General features: G+C 40.0%; 1 protein-coding gene across 1 annotated transcript in view; it reads left to right on the top strand.

Annotated features, from left to right (window-relative positions):
* Positions 1-7,599, top strand: part of LOC102306940 (carbohydrate sulfotransferase 6-like) — a 13,457-nt gene that overhangs the window by 1,510 nt on the left and 4,348 nt on the right. The window lies entirely within an intron of this gene.

Below are 7,599 nucleotides of genomic sequence, written 5' to 3' on the forward strand. Positions count from 1 at the left end.
CCACGTAATCAGTTCAGCAACCAGACTCTGTGCCTAGAGAAATGTGGTGCTGAGGGACTGCAGGGGGTAGAGCAGGCGTGTGACTCTTACTCTCACGTGGTGTACAAAGATGTGCGGCTCTTTGAACTGGAATCACTTTATCCACTTTTGCAGGACTCGAACTTAAATCTCCGCATCATCCACCTGGTCCGAGACCCACGGGCAGTTGTGCGGTCTAGGGAAGAGTCAGCCAAGGCCTTTATGAGTGATAACGCAATCGTCTTGGAACAGAAACGCATTAAGGAAGCAGAGGTACAGTATCAGGTCATGCAGGAGATTTGTCGCAGCCATGTGCGTATCAACGAGAGGGCGGTCCTGAAGCCCCCTCCATTTCTAAAAGGCCGCTACAAATTGGTTCGCTACGAGGACATGGCACGCAATCCACTCGAGGAGATCAATGCCATGTATCAGTTTGTAGGTCTGGAGATGACCACAGAGCTGGCCACATGGATCTACAAGGTGACCCACGGAAAAGGCAAAGGCTCTATTAAAGAGGCCTTCAAGATCACGTCGAGGAGCGCTACCAACGTCTCCCAGGCTTGGCGCACCATGCTGCCACACAGCAAGGTCAGACGAATCCAGGAAGTGTGTAAAGGGGCCATGTCGTTGCTCGGGTACAGGACGGTGAACAGTGAAAAGGAACAGAAGAGGCTTGACATAGATCTCCTGGTGCCACGGGAACCCTATCAGTTCAGCTGGTTGCCTGATAAAACACAGCACCCTAACAACAATTAGAACTGGAATGACAAAGACTTGTTAAAACAGGAATAAAAACAGACTTTTTAAAGAATGGACTACTCAAAGGACCGGATAACGGTACCACCCTGCCCTGGTTCTTCTTGTTTCGGAGGCCGAAGTGGGGACACCAATAATACCAAAACTGAAACCATTAACTCTGGGGTAAACCAAGGTCAAAAGCAAGAAATCAAACTAATCAAAACTAGGTCTGCTGTTGGTGTCAGCTGCTGTCAGGGGATGTATGGAGACACAGTTTTTGAAGTGGCCAGTTGACAGTGGGGGCCAATCAGCAGATGCCATTTTGAAGCCAGCCCAAAACAGCTCACCCAATCAGACAAGGGACATGTATAGTCTCTTAAAGGCACAGACCACACACAAAAACAGTCCACAGACTCACTGACAAAATAATTTATGACAAAATGATGTAACATAACCAAAATCCTGATTTATGATGTGCCACATTAAACACACAGAGCCGGCCATTGGCCGTTGCATGCCACATTGTTTTAAGCATATGCATCAAACCATTGTCTCCTGAAGGCTTGATTCATGATGATAATGATGCTATTTGATGCTTTCTAGTGGCTACTCTTGCTCTTCAAATCCCTTATGTGCACCTCAAGGACAACCAAGACGTATAGAACAAATAAATACAAATGTTTCCTATGCAAAGTCTTTAATGGTGCAACACGATGCATAAATACTGACCAGCCTCCAAGTATCACCAGCACCTGATGTGTTAACGCACTAATAGCACTTAGAACTGAAGGGCTACTCATTTGGCACCTCACATACTTTTCTCATGCTGATAGTGTGAGAAAAGTTAAGAAGCTGCAGAGAGCCGTGAGAAAATGCATTAGCACAATGAAACGCACCTACCCTCTCTTAGCAATGTGCATATTATTAATACGGTACAGCCAGGAATCTCACTAACTGGACTCAAGCTTAATTCATCCCGCAGTAAAAAGTAATGGGCGGAAATCACCAGACACCCTGCAGTATAAAAAAACAGGTATTGACAAAAAATCATGTTTTTTTTGCTCCAAAATGAGTCAAGCACGCCAACGCTGTTACTAAAACCTGCCATAAATGTTGCTTTAAGATGGAGTCAGTCTGCTGTTACTCTGCAAATGAATGTCTGACACATCAAAATATATTGATGTAACTGACAAAAGTCTCACAGCATGGGATAGATTATCTGTTCCTTCTCAGACCTGCTCTCAGCTCAGAACTAACAGCATTATTTTGCATCCTGGCTCCATTTAAGTGCCTGAGAATTTAAACATTATTTTTTAGCTTCCACTTGAAACTCCTCACTTCCACGGTGTATTGTAGCTATGAAGGTATGCATTCATGAAGGAGTGGAATTAACATGTTTACTTAAACTGGATAAAAGTGCTCAGTGTCATTATTTACATTTGTTTACGGGATCTGTCTGTTTTATTGATTAATACTTGATTACACTGAAATGTCTTTTAATGAGTAGCAAATGTTAAATCACGTTGATTTATATCTTTACAGTAAGAGAAAAAGGATAAATGAACTACTGTTAATCGTGTTTAGGGTGCTTTGTAGTAAAAAATGTACATTAATTTTTTTAATGCATAAAAAATTGTCACGGGTTTTTTTTTTAAAGATGGACTTCAGCTATAACTTGGTGTGAGTTTTGTGTTTCATATATGACTTAGTGTTCTGATTGAAACAATATCTTCACTTGTACATTTTTGGAAACTTGCTATGAAGTACAGAAGTGTTTTACATCATGGAGTAAAATACATAACAAAGTATTGTTTATTTGAGATGATATGTACTCTGATTTAAGGTTTATTTCATCAATGGGAACTTTAAATGGGTTATTCTGCTCATTAAAAACACTGGTTAGAATCTATTTTGTACTGGTTCGGGTCTCTTTTCCATAAGCAAAGATAAAATCTTAAATACACAGACTCAAGATCTCAAAAGGAAACTAGTGCTCTCCAGTTTGAAGGGATGGGCGGTCCAGCAAGCTCAAAGCAGAGCAAAGAGTAGTGGAAAAATTAGAGGCATGTTTTGACGTGAAACTGAACATGCGTTGGAGAATACCACCACTAATCATCTGACCATAGAGCCCTGTACTAGGAAGCATGTTCTCAGAAGAGTAAAGAATAAAAATAGTACCGTTCACAATACATAAACAACATAGTTAAAATAAAAGGTCACAGGCGGACACTGCCAGGGCCTAACATTTACTGTGAGATGCAAAAATTTACACATGGGTTACTCTGTTTCAAAACAGCCAACGTTCAGAACACTTCCTGTTCGACTGTCTCTGTTTTACGTTCATGGTAGAAAATGTGAAATGGCTGTTTAAAATATTAAAAACAATTTCAAGCTGTCCTGGAAAGTTGCATATTTGAGCACAAATAATTCAAATAACTTTCTTATTTAATTAATATTTCACTACAATACAAAATTAAGGATATAGAATACTTTTCAACAAGAAAATGGCATTTATTGTAAATAAAATGCCATTTTCATTCACTTTCATGTTGATTCTAGTAACCATGGCAGGTTATCTTTGACAGTCTTTGAGATATTCATGTTCAATCATTGTAGAAGATTTCACTATGCAAAAAAGGCCTGAAAGCGGCTCAGAAGACCTTGAAAAACATATGGATCTGAGAGTATTTGATATTGCAAGATTGTGCAAGAGAATGTGAGAATGCTAGTTGAATAAATGTACATTTCACCATATTGTTGTTCACATAGGAATCTGGTTTAACACGAGAACAACTGACAGGAGTCAGCAAAAGGTCCCCTGTCACTGGTGGGTGTCTTTTTGGGTTTTTAACACTTTGCCTGGAAACAGGTATATTCTGGCATGGTGACGGACGTACGTACCTGCTAAAGAAAGTGGAGTTGCATACAGTCTCACAGAGAATGGTTTCCTGAAGTGTTCTGAAACACTCTATGGCAGCAGGGTTTAAGTCTGAGGATAAGGAGCTCTGCTACCTCGGTACTGTGGAGTGGAGCGAGTGCAATCGATTGTCCATCATTCAGTGGCGCTCATCGACTCAAACCTCCAGATTCTGGCAAAAAAATGGTTCCAGCTTCGTTGATCCTGCTGATGCTGTCCACGAAGTATTGAATGGATTTTGAAATTTGTTTCCATACCCTACCATCAGGGCAACACTTCACACTTTCATTTCACAACTTGATAACACAATGTCCTTACAAAACAGTTTTCATTGTCCTATAGCCTGAAATCTTACATCAAGCATCCTTACCAGGGGCGTCAAACTTCTGGCCCGCAATACCATTAAGCTCCTTTTTCATTAGTACCTACTTGGATTGACCCACCACAACTTGACTCTGATCCATTGGTTTTCCATTACAATCGAGTGCTACCTAATGTGTGTGGTCTTCGTCATAGCAACGCTGACGAGAGTCCTGTGACATAATTAGCTCGGATGTGACATGAATTGGCTAGCAACAAAGGTGGATGTGCGAGGAAGATGTAATTCTGTTTGTATCTCTGTTGCTAGTGTTGGTTTTTTTTGTGAGACTTGGATGAACTCAGAGCATGGTTTTTGTAGCTTATTTCCCTTCATTTGCTGGTTTCCAGAAATACGCACGCTTCTGTATTTTGTGTAATCAACCACCTGAGTGATGGCCTATCTAGACCAGGCAATCTGCGCTCGGCGACGGCGCACTCTGGGTATTGATGTCATAGTTTTATGTACCTGCTTGAATTGCTTGGACCCCACGCCCAGCTGAGCAGTTTACTATTTCTGCTTAATTAGCTCCGTATAGTATAACTGAGTACCTGCACAGATAATTTCTATACTGTCAGCCCTATAAAGTTGTACCCTTTGAGTTATTTTGCATGTAACTTGAGCTTCATGATTAGTGGTCTCCATGGAAGTAAAGTCCCAAAAGTGCCAAAGTGCGACTTTGGGAAGGACAGGCAAATTTCAGGACAATTATGACATAATCTTTCAGAAAACGAGCTTAAAAATAACAAGTCACTTAAAATATTAATTGACTCAGATGACTCTCTGATTTTGAGAATCAACTTTGCTGCCCTTTGAAATCAGTGGAGGATAACAGCACTGTGGTTGCAGATAAGTATTTCTAATAATCGCCAAACTGCCTATAATTATTATTTTTTATTATTTTAATTATTTGGTCTTTTGCAGAATGATACCTAGACTACCTAGACCTTTGTCATATCAGACAAAGAAAAGCGGATGTTGATAAGTCAGCATATCTGCTTGTAAAATAGCTGAAATAATTAAGTGATTATTAAAACATGCATTATCTTCCACCAATCATCCCTCTTGATAAAAGACAGCACACTAAATGTTGTTACAGAAAGTATAACCGGTATAATGGGAAGCTTCTGAAAGTCAGGGGTGTTGAGTGTTTTAGTGTGTGCGGGTTGCAAAAACAATGAAAAACCTGTCAAATCCTCTCTTACAGTGACACGCAGCTTGTTCTGCTACATGCTCTTGTTTGGTGACGTACCACAAACTTGGACAGTCTTTCCAGTTGTTTTGCAATTTCGATGTGAGCTCATGCTTTAACGGTAACTGCAAAACCTGATGAATGACTTCTTTGTAGCTGCACACACGTATGATGGATATTTCCCAAACTCTGATTTTGACAGACTTACGCGCTCTAAGAATCGGTGTCCCACTGTGTCATGCTATCACGACTGCTGCAGATGCACTAGATACTGTTAAATTAATAGTTAACCTGACCTTGGTTCTTACTGCAGTAAGCCTTGATGTGGGTATTTACGTTTTCGTGATCAGACTGTATGACAGAACTTTATGGCTGTTATACTCACTGCTGTACCTCTCTCAACTTCCTCCATATATATTGACAACTATTTCAATTAGAAATTTCACATTTGGATGCATCACTCCATCAGACCTGTTGTCACTGATTTTTGAGTCCAGTTCTTTTGGCATCCCTCAGCCTTTCGTCCCTGTTCCACACAGTGACCGTTCGAGTGAAATCATTTCTGATGATGCTTCAGTGAAAAGTAGATGAATCAACCGAAGGGCCAGACACATCACTCAGGTCTGGCATCTAGATTTCTTCCCCCTGTGTCTTAAGGACTTAAAGACTACTAGGTGTCTTCTGTAGACAGGTTTTCTGCTATTAGCCCTTACTTGTTCAGTGTGTTTAAGAAAGCCAGTACTTGTCCTTAACTGTAAAATCAATAAAAAGTAGTAAGGTGTCCAAAGCAGCGGTTTCCAGCATATGTCGGATACATTTACATCCGTAAATGTTTGGAAAGTGACATGAAGTTGTAACTTTACTTCGTAAACCATCTCTGTGAATTTGAAATCAAACGATATGTTATTGAAGTCAGTTTCCACTCAAAAGTAATCGTACAAACTATGATTTAAGGCACAACAAAGAAGGGAAAAAAGTATTTGTACATATGTTATGTGCTTCTGTTATGTGGGGTGGCTGTAGCTCAGGAGGTAGAGAAGGTAATCTACTGACTGGAACGTTGGCAGTTTGATCCGTTTGCTGCTTTGATCTATATGCCAAATATCCTTGAGCAAGATTCAATTGTTTTAAGAGTAAAACACTGGCATAGAATAAATGTGTCATTCACTGTAATGAGTGAGAGAATGAAGTGTGCTAGCTACTATTGCTTTCTATTTCACTTTGTAAAACGAGTCAATCAAAAATTGTATAGGACTAATGACAGCAATAAATATTGAAATGTATCCCTGTCTGTTTTTAAGAACCTTGACAGCGTCACACTGTAAGAGGATGAGGTTTTCTTAACAGAGGATATCACTGGGATGCCATGGTTTGCTTGAGTCACTAATAAACATATCGTATTCTTATTTTCATGCTTTCTCTGTATATCCAGTCTACAAAGCTGTATCCACTAAGAGAGAACCTGGAATATGTGTTTCGTTTTGCATTAAAATAAAATAATTTCCCTAATACCCACATTCATTGGACTATATGTTTCTGTGCAATTTACTGATGTTCCCTATGCAGTCAATCATGAAGTTACTGTATGGAAAGCAAGACAGTAAATACATTCAATGACTGCATGTGAGTGTGTTTTAGTGTGTCTGTGTGTGTAAAAAATACACAAATAATATTAATTATTTTTTTTATAAAATACCAATTTGTTTGCAAATCCTGTCTTTGCTGGAAAACCTGGCATGCCACTGGTTGTGAACCACCTTCTTAAACGTTTTAAATCACATGATACAATTTTGTATATGGTGGAGAAACTAAACCGAAACGGCAAACATTAACCAGTGATACTTTTTGTAAGGGTCATTTCATCAGCACAGAATTTTAGCTTAAAAAATCTTGCATACTCCTTCTGTTTCCCTTGTTTGTTATTATTAAATTAAAGGTTATCCAGTATTCTGGGCTGTAGAATCTACCGTAGCATCGCAGAACAGAGCGTGTCCACAGTCCTTTGAGTATCCCAGGGGAGCTCTCCTCGCCTTCTCCGCTTCCTCTGTCAAATGCTGCTGCTCGGATAATTATTTTCTTTAGTCCCCGGGCGTGTAAAAAGCGGAGATTTTGGGCGGAGTCTTGCATGCACAGAGTTGACGGTGTGGCAGGGGACTGGCACAGCCGATGCTATCGTCACCTTCCGGCATAACAGGTCAGCTGGGGGATGTTCGAAAGCTGGAACAGAACTGTTAAAAAGCCGTAATTTACATTTACCCAACTGCCGACATCGTTTAAGACATTTGCTCTGTATGTGTTAATTATCTTGTGGTTCTGTCTGTGTTTTATATCTTCTGGTGTGCCAAAATATGATCATCTGCCAAAAAGTAATTTCGG

The sequence above is a fragment of the Haplochromis burtoni genome, unplaced genomic scaffold (genome assembly GCF_018398535.1).
Source record: "Haplochromis burtoni strain Fernald_Lab_line unplaced genomic scaffold, NCSU_Asbu1 Contig_1856, whole genome shotgun sequence".
NCBI lineage: Eukaryota > Metazoa > Chordata > Actinopteri > Cichliformes > Cichlidae > Haplochromis > Haplochromis burtoni.